The sequence below is a fragment of the Eumetopias jubatus genome, unplaced genomic scaffold (assembly GCF_037043125.1).
Source record: "Eumetopias jubatus isolate StellerSeaLion01/CBP00866 unplaced genomic scaffold, mEumJub1_p1.0 scaffold_1, whole genome shotgun sequence".
NCBI classification, from domain to species: domain Eukaryota; kingdom Metazoa; phylum Chordata; class Mammalia; order Carnivora; family Otariidae; genus Eumetopias; species Eumetopias jubatus.
In genome coordinates, this window is record NW_028274807.1 from 141,161,038 (window position 1) to 141,176,913 (window position 15,876).

The 15,876-nt window shown below is 36.3% G+C and overlaps 1 long non-coding RNA gene across 1 annotated transcript in view; it reads left to right on the forward strand.

Annotated features, from left to right (window-relative positions):
* Positions 1–3,256: 3,256 nt before the first annotated feature.
* Positions 3,257–15,876, forward strand: part of LOC148165069 (uncharacterized) — a 54,016-nt gene continuing 41,396 nt past the window's right edge. The window contains exons 1-2 of the long non-coding RNA XR_015767805.1: positions 3,257–3,363; positions 3,763–3,859. This is a non-coding gene — a long non-coding RNA (uncharacterized LOC148165069). The remainder of the gene's footprint in view (positions 3,364–3,762; positions 3,860–15,876) is intronic.

Genomic DNA, 15,876 nt, shown 5'->3' on the forward strand with positions numbered 1-15,876 from the left:
TATAGGATAATTTGGCAACTTTTATTAAAAAATCATGAAAATGTTCATACTCTATGACCAAAAACCCTCTTATGCTAGGCTCTTCAGAGTACCAAAGGATTTACCCTGAAAAAACAATACAACAAAGAAAAAGGTTTAGAGCTTTTCTTGTCTAGAGCTCAATTCAGTTTAGCAAATTTTTATGGGGAGCCTACTGAGGCCCATGTATGAGACAGTGTTGTAGGTGCCTGGGGAGCATTGGGATTGAAAAAGGTGAAGATCTATGTACAGCTCTCAGGAGAATCAGATAATAAATAGTGAATGCCATAAGGATACTTTATAGTATGTCAGAATGTTATTGGTGCTATTGAAAAAGAAAATGCAGAGGAGGGCAACGAGGATCAGCATTTAGGGTGAGTGCATAAGCAGGAATCATGTTGGGTTTTCACTGAGTGCAGTGTGGAGCCATTGTTGGGTTCTGAGTAAAGGAGGAACAATAGTTATAATATCGAGAAAAAGACCGCCTCTCATGTTCAACAGCAGGAGAAGAGCTTAAGACTTTGAAGTGAATAAACCCCATGGAAGAATGTAAAGTCTTCATTTATAATAAGATACAAAATAAAAGATAAAAACATTTCTGTATGAAAATCATGGGAAAGAAAAGATAAAGCCAAATTGATTATAATTTTTATCATCGTATTAAAGTGAGAGATGATTAGTGAGAAAAAAAGGAAGTACATTTTCATATGTATACAATGTGTGTGTTTACCTGACCAAGTGGCAAAATAAAAAAAAAAGGAAAGAAGATCTTTAGATCAACCAACTAAGTCCTGCATCTAGCACAGCACTATTATATATACATATAATATATATATGTATGTAATACGTATATGTGTATATATGTATATGTATATGACAGCATAATCTCACGGTTGCCATGACATACATTCCTATATTCTTCTTTACATAAACTACAGGTAGATACAGTCAGGTCAAATACACAACAAAATTAAATCCTTCTAAGGTCGTAAGGGTTCCTCTCACCTTGGACTTCTTTTTTGCCACCCTTACATTTTATGGAGGTAGGTAATTTAAGGTCCTTCTAACTCTGAATATCTATGATTCTTTGGTATTTTTGTAATTAATTTAGCCTCAAACTTCTGACCTCTATTGCTTTAGCACCCAAGGTAAGGCTCAGACGTATCAGGAAAGACAGAAAGCAGAGCCACATGGAATTAACAAAACTTCAGATGTATCTGCTTATTCTCCTATTTTAAAAATAAAAACGCAACAGGAGCCTCCAAGGTCAAAATCTCCTGTACTCGGCCCTTCTCCATGAACAACTTCTTCCTATACTCGCACAAAGCCTTTGACCCCTAAGAAGCCGCAGCATTGATAATTATGTCTCAAAAACAACTCTTTATATGGTATCCACTCTATAATGGATTCAGAGACATGAATAAAACATCTTAATTCTCAAGTATTTCTTTTTAAATTAATTTTTGAAAGAAAAATATCTTGTAAAGAAAGGACATTTTTTTTTGAGGCTCTTGCATAGAAGGATAGAGTTTTCATGGCCTATCTTGTTAAAAATGTTCTAGTACCCATCTGATGCACACTTATTTATGGATTTTAGACTAAAAGCTCTTTTTTGCCAGTTTTCTTCACAAGCACTTATCTCGACGTCCTCATTAGGTGATTTTTCTCTTTTCTTTTTTGTTGAGGCCCAGCCATGCCCTTGGTACTTTCTTTTGTTCCATGCTGCAAAAGGAATGGTTTTAAAGGCTCCCTCTCCACCAGTCCCACCTTTTTTTTTTTTTTTCTTTGTAATTAGCCTTATTTGAGGACCAGGGAAGCAAAAGACTGGAAAGAAATACAAAAACTGTTGAACAAAAGATACGATGTTCTTTACCCCAACCATATGCTGTATAGCTCGTGTACAACCTGGGTCAGATGATTCACATATATGCCTTTAAAATGAAAAGAGAAAGAAAAAAGAAAGAAAAAGAGAAAGCACTGACTTATACAGCAGCTGCATTGGTATAAACAGGCTGGGAGTAAATGTCACAGTGAAAGGAGAATAATACATTTTACCTTCACTGCAAAAGTAATTCACTTTAAAACCAAAGAACATGATGAAGCTCCTTAGCTGATAACAATGCTTGCAGAAATCCATTTGAAATATCTTAATATTAATTTTACTTTAATTGGGATGAGAGAAACACTTCTTTTTTCAAACCCTAATCATGCTTTGTCACTTGAGCCACACACAAGTGGAATTGTCCAGCTAGATCCTTTGGTTTTGATGCAGTGATGATTAATGAAGTAATTTTTTTCTGCCTGCTCTTTTCCTTAATTCATTAGTTAAAAACCTATGCCTAAGTAGAGGGCCAAAGGATTTATGTCAGCCTTGTCTCTACAAGTAAAACTCTAGCTTTCAGGAGATTAAAATTCATAAATACCAACTGACTATTGGGCCTGGAATAGTGTTACTCCTCAAAAAGAAACACAAAAGGTTTCATACCAATAAAATTCCATGAGAATGGCCATCAAGGACACCTTTAATGGGACAATTCTACAAAAAATGAAGACTGAGGTTTGTCAAGGACCGATCTGTCTTCCTCCCCACTCTACCCCATAAAGTAAACATTTTAAAGATTGTAGGTTTTGTTTATTGTTTATTTGTCTGTATTCCATTTTGGTTAGGCAAGTATTAACGACCCAACAGGAAACATAGAGCATACTCTAACTGACTAATTTAAGGAGAATTCAGCAAATAGACTATTTTTTTTAAGATTTTGTTTATTTATTTGACAGAGAGAGATACACAGCGAGAGAGAGAACACAAGAAAGGGGAGTGGGAGAGGGAGAAGCAGGCTTCCCGCTGCGCAGGGAGCCCGATGTGGGGCTTGATCCCAGGACCCTGGGACCATGCCCTGAGCCGAAGGCAGACGCTTAACGACTGAGCCACCCAGGCGCCACCAGCAAATAGACTATTTATAAAAGTGTGAAAGGGTTTTAGAACGACCAACATGGTGCAGTTGGTAGCCATTACCACCCCTCAGCCTGAAGTGGCAAAAAGAAGAAATCATCAAAATCTAGAGAGGTAGCTATATGAAATGAACTATGGCTTTTTGAAGAGACTTGTAGCCAACCCACAATGACCTAGCAAAGCTGAAGTTAGAGGAACAAACACCCAGCCCTTCTCACTTCCTGCCCTCTGATTTTCTGCAGATGCCTCCCATTAGCTAAACCCCACTAAAAACCAAAGGGCAAGGGAGCTAGTGATGCCATCCTACAGATCAGCCTCCCCAGACACAGAGCAGGTGAACGGGGAATCAGGAGGGGCAAATAGAAGCTATCCATTTTTTTTTAAAGTCCCAGGTAAGTACCTCTTTCTCTCCCTACTTTTCAGTATAGACAGGTGTCTATTCGCCTTAAGTTTTCTTTGCCTTTATGTAAAATCAGTTTAATGAAACTCTTTTAGGAAACAATTCTAAACGGCAAAACTAGTCTTCTTAATTATGTTAACAGATCTCAAAGAGCTCAAAATATCTTAAAAAATGTTAATGCTCCCCTCTTCACCCACTACTGGGTAGAAAGTAATTAATGATATGGTCGTTTCATTTAACAAATATTTATTGAGTACTTACCAAATAGATGCCAAGGCACCATCTGAGAACATAGAGTGCCCAAAGGCAAATCAAATAAGGATCCCGTCACTAGCATATATCTCTGGATTCCTTGCATCCCTTCCTGATTTCTTCCATTGTGTGTACTCAGCCACAAGATAGTGCACATGGCCCAGGCCTACCAATCAACATGTTCCTGTCTTCTGGCTAGCGTGATGGGTTCAGGATGGATAAATTATCTAAGACAGGTAAGAGTCTTATTTGGGACTTTTCTGCCATATTTATCAAGAAAGAAGTATCCTTTCAAAATGAATTGTTCAGTAAAAAGGGTGTAAAAAATGTCTGTAAGAAAGATGAGGCCAAATTGGGATGAACAGAGCTGAGAAGAAGAGAAAGAGCCTGAGCTGCTGGATTCAGCCATGCCTGAAGCCTGTCAGATTTCTCAGTGTTCTGAGAAGTGATCTTATTAAAAAGAAATTATCTTGTTTTGCTTAAGCTACAACTTTATCCCTTACAAGGAATTGAATCTTGACTAATGCCTTATCCTCAAGAAGGTTATATGTAATAGGGAAGATAGATACATAAGTAAAACACAAAATACAAAGTTACAAATGGCATTTTAAAAAAATGAAGAGCTTGGGGAGGCTAAGTTTATTTATAGAAGTAATTATCTGAATAATCAATGAAATGAAGATGCCATTTAAACTGGCCCCTAAGTCACAGAAAAAATGTGAACGTGCCTATCTTTGAGGGTGGGGGCACAGAGGGGGCAGATGTGGTGTGGTATTTTTGTATTTACAGTTCACAAAGAGAGGTGAAAAAAATGGAAAACATGTTACAATTTATTCCTAGTGAGGACACAAACATTAAAAGAAAAATGTATGTGACTCCTAGACCGTAAATTACTTAAGAGCACTTCACTTTTTATAGTAAGACCATGAATCATTTGGGGTTTTCTTATCATGTTTCTAGTTTTCAAACTGCATGTTGGTACTAACGAGAAAATAGATTTTTTAAACAATAAAGAGAAAATGCCAAAATCGATTATAAAGGGAGAAGAGAGTCACAGTTAATGTTGAATTTTTAAAATGTTAATACTCAAGTCCATTTAGTTTTGAATTTTTCTAAGATTAAAGATGCATTTTTTTTGGTCAACAGCTCTTAAAAGTATGCCCACAAATTCAAGGATAGAATTAGCAGAGGCCACTGCCAGTCCAGGCTTCAAACCACTTACTATTTTTACAGGTTGCCCAAGATCAATATCTGTGTCAGGACACTTACCTTAACACTTTTCTGTCACTCTAGGAAACCCAATTTTAGTACACCATTTTATCAAAGAGAATCAAAAAAACTCAAGCAATACAGTTACTTGAACCTAATAAAACCATCAAAACTGAAAAATTCAAGCAGGTTATATAAGGGGTGGAGCTACATCAAAGCCTGGGAATAGTTTGAGCATTTCCTTTACATGAGGGACAAATGGATTTTATTTGTTTAAAACTGAACACTGCTAACTGTGAACATGCTTGCCTCCATCCATTTGCACTAACAAAGTAAAATCAAAAAGTTTTATAAAATTAATTAACATATTATAAAGACTATACCCAGCTTAGACTCAGGACAAGTGACAATCTTGTTACTCCTGGAGAATATAGAAAAGGCCTCCACTCCCTCTCAGATGTTTTAGGTGCCATTATTTTACAATTATTCTGAACAATTATTCTGAATTTGGATAACAAATTCTTGGCATCCTTCCTCCCCAACCAGCTTTAATCTTCTCAACAGATTTTTTTTTCCTTCCAGTTCTATGAGGTATTCTTTAACTTTTGCATTGCTGGAGGTATGGGAAAGAAGGCAGACAAGGAATTGGGATCATCATCATCATCATATAAAATTTAAGACAATTTTATGTGGCATCACAAAAATTCTTTCTCAGGTTAATTTTTCTATTTACTGTTGATATCAGATATTAATTGCTCTGTTTTACAGCATCTTCTTATGATTCTAAATAAAATATAATGTCCTCTTCACAAAATTCTAAGTATGCACTAGTAAATTAGATAGGTATATACAAATTTTGGAGTGGGCTGAACAGTTTATTAACCTCACTATGCTGTTAAGAAAAACTCAGGATAATTTTAAGAACCTTGCTACTATAAATAAAAAAAATAAAATAAAGGGAAAAAATAGTGTCCAGAAACAAACCCAAGTTATATTCAGGAAATAAATGTCATTTTATTTTTTATTTTTATTTTTTCACATTTTTAAAATTTTAATTCCAGTATAACTAACATACAGTGTTTTGTACAATATAGTGATTCAACAATTCTATACATTTCTCAGTGTTCATTGTGATAAGTTTACTCTTAATGTCCTTAACATATTTCAGCCATCCTCCCTACCTCCCCTCCGGCTAACATCAGTTTGTTCTCTATAGTTAAGAGTCCGTTTTTTGGTTTGTCTCTTTTTCTCTTTGTTCATTCATTTTGTAACTTAAATTCCACATATGAGTGAAATCATGTGGATATAGCATTTGTCTCTGACTGACTTACTTCACTTAGCATTTTACCCTTGAGATCCATCCATGTTGTTGGAAATGGCAAGATTCCATCCTTTTTGATGACTAAGTAATACTCTATTATATATGTTATATGTTACATATTATATATATTATATATAATATATATACATATACACATATATATCATATGTATATATACCACTTCTTTATCTGTTCATCTATCCTTGGACACTTGGGTTGCTTTCATATTTGGGCTATTGTAAATAATGCTGTAATAAACACAGGGGTGCATATATCTTTTCAAATTAGAGTTTTCATATTATTTGCGTAAATACCCAGTAGTAGAATTACTGGATCATATGGTAATTCTATTTTTAATTTTTTGAAGAACTTCCATACTGTTTTTCAAAATGACTGCACCAATTTGCATTCCCACCAAAAATGCACAACGGTTTCTTTTTCTCCACATCCTCACCAACACTTGTTGTTTCTTGTTTTTTATTTTAGCCACTCTGACAGGTGTGAGGTGATATCTCATTGTAGTTTTGATTTGCATTTGCCTGATGATTAGTGATGATGAGCATCTTTGCATGTATCTGTTGGCCATCTGTATGTCTTCTTTAAAGAAATATCTGTTCATATCTACTGTTCATTTTTAATTGGATTTTGGTTTTTTGGCGTTGAGTTGTATAACTTCTTTATATATTTTGGATACTAATTCTTTATCAGATATGCCATTTGCAAATATCTTTTCCCATTCAGTAGTTTATCTTTTAGTTTTATTGATTGTTTCCTTTGCTGTGTAGAAGCTTTTTATTTTGATGTAGTCCCAATAGTTTATTTTTACTTCTGTTTCCCTTGCCTCAGGAAACATATCTAGAAAAATGTTGTTCTGGGGGCACCTGGGTGGCTCATTTGGTTGGTCATCTGCCTTCGGCTCAGGTCATGGTCCCAGGGTCCTGGGATCAAGCCCTGCATCAGGCTCCCTGCTTGGCGGGGAGCCTGCTTCTCTCTCTCCCTCTCCTCCTGCTCGTGTTCCCTCTCTCGCTGTGTCTCTCTCTGTCAAATAAATAAATTAAAAAAAAATGTTGCTCTGGCCAATGTCAGAGAAATTACTGCCTGTGCTTTCTTCCAGAATTTTTATGGTTTCAGGTCTCACATTTAGGTCTTTCATCCATTTTGAGTTTATCTTTTTGTATGGTGAAAGAAAGTGGTCCTATTTCATTCCTTTGCATGTTGTTGTCCACTTTTCCCAACACAATTTGTTGAAGAGAATCTCTTCTTCCCTTTGCATATTCATGCTTCCTTTATCAAAGATTAACTGACCATATAATCATGAGTTCATTTCTGGGCTCCCTATTTTGTTCTGTTGATAATTATGTCAATTTTGTGTTTAATATTTTATTTATTTATTTCCAGAGAGAGACAGAGAGAGCAGAGTGTGAGTGGGGGGGAGCAGAGGGAGAGAGAGAGAGAGAGAGAGAGAGAGAGAGAGAATCTTAACTAGGCACCGTTCTCAGTGCAGAGCCTGACACGGGGCTCAACCTCACAACTCTGAGATCATGACCTGAGCTGAAATCAAGAGTCAGATGCTTAACCAACTAGGTCACCCAGGCACCCCTCCATGTGTCTGTTTTTGTGACAGCACCATACTGTTTTGATTACTACAGCTTCGTAGCATAACTTGGAATCTGGGATTGTGATACCTCTAATTTTGTTTTTCTTTTTCAAGATTGCTTTGGCTATTCATGGTCTTTTGTGGTTCCATACCAATTTTAGTATTGTTTTATCTAGTTCTGTAAAAAAAAATGCTGTTGGTGTTATGATATGAATTGCATTAAATCTGTAGATTGCTTTGGGTAGTATAGACATTTTAACAATATTTGTTCTCACTATCCATGAGCATGGAATATCTTTCAGTTTGTGTCATCTTCAATTTCTTTCATCAATGTAGTTTTCAAAGTACAAGTCTTTCACCTACTTGATTAAGTTTATCCCAAGGTATTTTATTATTTATTTTTTATTTATTTATCCCTAGGTATTTATTATTTTTTTATTGTTTTAGTATTTATTATTATAAATAGGACTGTTTCCTTGATGTCTTTTTGCTACTTCATTATTAGTGTATAGAAATGCAACAGATTTCTGTATATTGATTTTGTATCCTGCAAACTTACTGAATTTATTTATCAGTTCTAGTAGTTTTTTGGTGGAGTATTTAGGGTTTTCTATATATAGTAACATGTAATCTACAAATAGTGAAAGTTTTACTTCTTCCTTTTACTGATTTGGATGCATTTTCTTTATTTTTCTTTTCTGATTGCTACAGCTAGGACTATGTACTATGTTGAATAAAAGTGATGAGAGTGGACATCCTTGTCTTATTCCTGATTTTAGGGGACAAGTTCAGTTTTTCCCCAGTGAATATGATGCTTGCTGTGATTTTTTTCATATATGGCTTTTATTATGCTGAGGTAGAGTCCATCTAAACCTACTTTGTTGAGAGTTTTTGTCATGATGGATGTTGTACTCTATTAAATGCTTTTTCAGCATCTATTGAAATGATCATATGGTTTTTATCCTTTCTCTTTTGAGGTGATGTACCGTGTTGATTGATTTGTGAATATTGAGCCATCCTTGCATCCCAGGAATAAATCTCACTTGATCCTGGTGAATGATTTTTTTTAAATATATTGTTGGATTTGATTTATTAATATTTTGTTGAGCATTTTTGCATCTATGGTCATCAGATATAATGGCCTGTAGTTCTCTTTTTTAAGTAGTGCCTTTATCTGGTCCTTTTTGAGTCCTTTCTCTTTTTTTATGAGTCTGGCTAAAAGTTTATCAATTTTATTGATCTTTTCAACAATATGGATGGATGGATCCAAAGGTATAATGCTCAGGAAATAAGTCAGTCAGAGAAAGAGAAATATCATATGATTTCACTCATATGTGGGATTTAATGTACCAAAAAAAAAAAAAAAAGAACAAAGAAAAAAGACAAAAACACAGGCTCTTAGGTAGAGAGAACAAACTGATGTTTACCAGAGGGAAGGTGGGGTTGGGGAAGGTTGAAACAGGTGAAGAGGATTGAGTATACTTACCACAAGGAGCAATGAATGATGTATAGAATTGTTGAATCACTATATTGTACACCTGAAACTAATGCAATACTGTATGCTAACTATACTAGAATTTAAAAAAAAAATTCCTGTTTCATTGATCTATTCTATTGTTTTTGTTTTTTTTTTTTTAGTTTCGATTTCATTTATTTCTGCTCCAATCTTTATTATTTCCTTCCTTCTCCTAGTTTTAGGTTTTCTTTGTTCTTTGTCTAGCTCCTTTATGTGTTAGATTGGGGTTCAGTTTTTTTATGGGTTTTTTTGTGATTTTTCTTGCTTCTTTAGGTAGGCCTGTATTGCTATAAATTTCCCTCCTAATATAGCTTTTGTTGCATCCCAAAGATTTTAGAAGTTGTTTTTCACTTTCATTTGTCTCCATGAATTTATTTCCTCTTTGATTTATTGGTTGACCCAGTCATTATTTCATAGCATGTTATTTAACCTCTACATATTTGTGTTCTTTCCAGATATTTTCTTGTGCTTGATTTCTAGTGCTATAGCATTGTTGCATGGTATGACTTCAATCTTTTTAAATTTGTTGAGATTTATTTTATGGCCTAATATGTAATATATTTTAGAATGTTCCATGTGCACTTAACAAGAATGTGTATTCTGCTGTTTTAGGATAGAATGTTCCGAATATATCTGTTGAATCCATCTGGTCCAATGCGTCATTCAAAGCCATTGTTTCCTTGTTCATGTTGTTTAGATGATCTGTCCATTGATGTAAGTGGGGTGTTGAAGTCCCCTACTATTATATTATTATCAATTACTTCCTTTATGTTATTAGCTGCTTTATATATTTGGGGGCTCCCATGTTGTGTGCATAAATATTTACAGTTGTTATATCTTCTTGTTCAATTGTCCCCTTTATGATTATATAGTTCCTTCTTTATCTCTTGTTACAGTCTTTGTTTAAAGCCTATTTTGTCCCATAGAAATATTGCTACCCTGGCTTTCTTTTCACTTCCATTTGCAGGATAAATGCTTTCCCATCCCTTCATTTTCAATCTGCATATGTCTTTAAGTCTAAAATGAGTCTCTTGTAGACATCATGTAGTTTGGTCTTTTGTTTTTGTTTTTGTTTTTTTAATCCATGCCATCACCCTATGTTTTTTGTTGTTGTTGTTGCAGCATTATTTCTTTAAATTTTTTATTGTTATGTTAATCACCATACATTACATCATTAGTTTTTGATGTAGTGTTCCATGATTCATTGTTTGTGCATAACACCCAGTGCTCCATGCAAAACATGCTCTCTTTAAGACCCATCACCAGGCTAACCCATCCCCCCACCCCTCTAGAACCCTCAGTTTGTTTTTCAGAGTCCATCGTCTCTCATGGTTCGTCTCCCCCTCCGATTTACTCCCCTTCATTCTTCCCCTCCTGCTATCTTCTTCTTTTTTTTTCTTAACATATATTGCATTATTTGTTTCAGAATTACAAATCTGTAATTCAACAGTCTTGTACAATTCACAGCGCTCACCATAGCACATACCCTCCCCAATGTCTATCACCCAGCCACCCCATCCCTCCCACCCCTCACCACTCCAGCAACCCTCAGTTTGTTTCCTGAGATTAAGAATTCCCCATATCAGGGAGGTCATATGATACATGTCTTTCTCTGATTGACTTATTTCACTCAGCATAATACCCTCCAGTTCCATCCATGTCGTTGCAAATGGCAAGATCTCATTCCTTTTGATGGCTGCGTAATATTCCATTGTGTATATATACCACTTCTTCTTTATCCATTCGTCTGTCGATGGACATCTTGGCTCTTTCCACAGTTTGGCTATTGTGGACATTGCTGCTATAAACATTGGGGTGCACGTACCCCTTCGGATCCCTACATTTGTATCTTTGGGGTAAATACCCAGTAGTGCAATTGCTGGATTGTATGGTAGCTCTATTTTCAACTTTCTGAGGAACCTCCATACTGTTTTCCAGAGTGGTTGCACCAGCTTGCATCCCCACCAACAGTGTAGGAGGGTTCCCCTTTTTCCGCATCCCCGCCAACATCTATCGTTTCCTGACTTGTTAATTTTAGCCGTTCTGACTGGTGTGAGGTGGTATCTCATTGAGGTTTTGATTTTCACCCTATGTTTTGATTGAGCATTTTGTCCATTTATATTGAAAGTAATTACTGACAAATATGTACTTACTGCCATTTTTTTATTTGTTTTATGGTTGTTTTTGTAGTTCTTCTCTGTTCCTTTCTTCTCTTGATGTCTTCTTTCAGAGTTTGCTGGCTTTCTATAGTGATATATGTGGAAACATTTCTCTTTATTTTTTGCATATATAATACCAGTTTTTGATTTGTGGTTACCACTAGGTTATATATAACATCTTATGCATATAGCAGTCTATATTAAGTTGATTGTCTCTTAAATTTGAACCTATTCTAAAAGCACTAAATTTTTACTCCTCTCCCTGCCCCCCCCCCGCCATGTTTTAAGTGCATGGTGTAGTACTTTACATCCTTTTATGTTATGACTCCCTTGACTGATCTATATAAATATATATATAATTTTACTGCTTTTGTGTTTCCTACTTCTTTTACTCCTGTTTATGGTCTTTGCTTTCCACTCAGAGTCCCCTTTAACATTCCTTATGGGGCTGGTTTAGTGGTCATGAATTCCTTTAACTTGTGTTTGGGAAACTCTTTATCTCTCCATTTTGAAGGATAGTCTTTCTGGATACAGTACGCTTGGTTGCAGGTTTTTTTTTTCTTTCAGTGCTTTGAATATATCATGGCACTTTCTTCTGGCCTGCAAAGTTTCTGCTAAAGTCAGTTGATAGCCTTATGTGGTTTCCCTTGTATGTAACTTTTCTTTTCTCTTGCTGCTTTAAAAATTCTTTCTTTATTACTATTTTTAGCCATTTTAGTTACTATGTGTTAGTGTGGACCTCCTTGGATTGATTTTGTTGGGGGCTTTCTGTGCATTCTGAACCTGGATTTCTATTTCCTTCCCCAGATTTGAGAAGTTTTCAGATAGTATTTTCTCAAATGAATTTTCTACCCCCCTTTCTCTGTCTTCTCCTTCTGGGATCCCTATAATGCAAATGTTATTACACTTGGTGGTGTCACTGAGTCCCCTTAGTCCATTTTTTATTATTATTTTTTTCTCTCTCCTTTTCAGCTTGATTGTTTTCCATTACTCTTTCATCTAGGTCACTGATCTGTTCTTCTGCTTCCTCTAATCTACTATTATCCCCTCTAGTGTATTTTTAATTTCAGTGATTGAGTTCATCATACCTGATTGGTTCTTTTTTATGTTTTCTATCTCTTTATTGAGGGTCTTACTGAGGTCTTTCCATTCTTTTCTCATGTCCAGTCTTATGACCATTACTTTAAATTCTCTATTAGGCACATTACCTATCTCTATCTCATTAGCTCTCTTCCTGTGATTTTGTCCTGTTCTTTCATTTGAGACATATTCCTCTGTCTCCTCATTTTGTCTGTTTCTATGTGTTAGAAAAACCAGCTACATCTGTTCTTGAACAAGTGGCCTCACAAAGAAGAGGTCCTATAGTGCCCTACAGTTCAGTGTTCCCTGTTTGCCAGAATCCAGTACTTCAGGGGTGTCTCCTATGTGTGTTGAGCGCCCTCATGTTGTGGCTGATTCACGTTTGCCACTAGTCATCTGTAATGGCTCTCTCTGCCTGTTGTGGGCAGGGCTTGGTCCCTCTGTTGTTAGTGGGCCAGTCTTGGACCACCTTGAGCTTGAATTGAACCAGACCAGGTACTCACCAGAGATGCAGTAGCAGCAAACTGCAAGGTGCTTTCCCTGTGTTGTGCCTTAAAAGCTTTCATTGGTGGGCAGGGCCCACAGTCAGACCAGATATTTGACCCCAACCCACTGCTGAGACTGAAGTCAAACTGGTGTGTGTGGTTATCTTCCATTCTCACCAGGGCAAGAGTCACTTTGGGGTGGTACTGGTTCTTATTGGGGCTGCTTACACACTGGCAAGTTTGTGGCACCACTTTGGATGTACTCCTGGCAAGGACTTGTTGGAAGGAGAACGTCTGCAGGAAAAGATGGGGGTGGGACACATGGTACCAGCAAGGCCCTTGCCAGTCTGCTATGGGAGGGGACTGCACCTGCCTGAGAAAATTCCTGCCCAGTCCAGGAGGGTTAAGTCTACAGAAAAGTACAGGAGTAGGGCACGCTATTAACAAGCTAGGTGGAGAGTGTTGGTGCTCCACTGGTTCTGGCAGATGTCTGTGTATCTAGACTTGGGAGTTTGGGAAGGAAACGGTGCCCATCAGCTCTTTAATTTTTGGAATAGTCTTCCAAAGATCTCTGCCCTTCCAGCACCTGCTCTGAGATTAGTAAACAAATCTCCCTCCCGTATACCCCATTTTTCAAACTGCTGTTTCTATGCTGTATCTCGGTGGGGCTATTTGTTATGCTATCTCTTTAAGGGCAAGGACTCAGTTTCCGTTGCCCTCTGGCTCTCCCAGAGCTAAACCAGCTGATTTTTAAAGTTCCAGGTATTAAGCCCCACTGATTGTAAGAACTCATGAAGTTTGGCCCCTCTGGTTTTCAAAACCAAATGTTATAGAGATTCATCTTCCCAGTGCAGATCCCCTGTGCCTGGGATACCTGGTGGGGGTCTACTCCTCTTCTCCCTCTGCAGCCCCTACTTTTCCTCCCTCTCATGGTCAGTTTGGCTCCCAACCACATCTCCACTCTTCCTTCTCTCTTTGATGTGGCCTCTTCTCTCCATTTAGCTGTGGAGAGTCTGTTGTGCCAGCCTTCTGGTTGTTTCTAGGTTATTTACACTGATATTGGTGTTACCTATGTGTATTGTGGGAAGAGGTGAACCTAGGATCCTCCTGTACTGCCATCTTCCCATCAACTTAATGGCATTTTAAATCAGCAGGGAAAGAGAAAACTATTCAATAACTAATTTTAAGACAATTGGCTATCTACTTGGAAAAAAATACTATATCATTATTTCACACCACCCCCACAAAAACAAATTCCAGATAAATAAATCTATTTATCAATTTAAATCTATTTTAACTATATATGCTATAGAAGACAATATAGTAAATATTTATAATAATCTCACTATAAGGAAGATAATTATAAAGTTTGCCAAGAAATGTAGAAAACATGAAGGAAAATTTGTGAGACCTGACAACATATAATTTCATTACCTTTGTAAACTGCAAGATACCATAAACAAAAGTATGTAGTTTGAATCAATAGATTGGAAGAAAATATTTTGAACACTTAGCCCAGATGAAGGGCTAGTATCTTTAATACCTAAATGGTTCTTACAACTCAAAATTGAGAAAAGCAAACAATCCAATTAAAAATTGTCCCTGAAGGATAAAAATAGATGTTAAACTCATATTCAGACAGTAATAAAAAAAATGCTCAGTAAAATAACAATGAAATATAGTGGCAAATGTTTAGAAGCTTGATAACAAAATATTAACAAGAATGTAAAGAAATAGGCAATACAATTCATGTTGGTGAAAATGTAAATTGATATAGCCTTTATGAAAGGAAAATACAACAGTATCAATAGTATCAATATTTTAAATCCCTGTACTCCATGACCTGGCAATCTTATCAAGGGGAGTCTATCCTATAGAAATACTGGCACGAGTGTACACACATATCTATAAAAGAATGATTGTTTCTTTTGTTTAAAATAGCAAAAAGTCAGTTCTAATCTATATAGTTATTTAAAGGACACTAGAAAAATAAATTATAGCATATCTACTTATTTCAGTCATCTAATACTGCATAACAAACTACTCCAAAACATATCGTTTAACAGAACATAATTTATTATTTCTCATGATTCTGTGGGGTGGGAATACAGTTGTGGTATTGACTGGTGGCCAATAATGTGCTACGACAGCTGGTGACCAGTCTAGGTTGGAAGTTCCAAAAGGCCTCATTCACCTTTGGTGCCTCAGTGCTCCTCAGATGGCCTCTCTCTCTTCACATGGGTCTCCACACAGGATGGTGGTCCCATGATAGTCGGACTTCTCACATGGCAGATGGTTTTCAAGAGACAGCATTCCAAGAGGACAAGCCCCCTTGTGGAAATACCTATCAAGCTTTTGCTGTCCATTTGGTCAAATCAAGTCACATGGCAAGCTCAGTATCAGTATGGGAGGGAACTACACAAAGGCATAGATACCAGAAAATGTGGTCCTTTAGGGCTACCAGTGCACCAGTCTCCAGAACATGCAATAGCAATAACACAGCCATTTTGTTAATTATATTAATTGTGATTACTGGGAATTAGGATTGGAATGGAAAAGGTTTTGGTTTTTTATTTTTTTAATTATTGTTGTTTGGTTTAGACAAAAATTTTTACTTTATCTTTTGTATGCTTTAAATGTGTTAAACTACTTCGTGTTACTTCTGTAGATTTTTAAAAAGAAAAAGTATCCAGAAACCTCCTTTAGTTCATTGTGCAGACGTATAAGCAGTTGCAATACACCACATGTGGCCTGCTAAAGCAGTGTGCTAAGAAAGGGTGACAGGTAAGAAAAATAGTACAGAGACATAAATTATGGCAGGACAACTTATAATAACTTTTTGAACAGTTTTAAAGCATGAAAGTTACTTTCATAATTTCTTCCTTC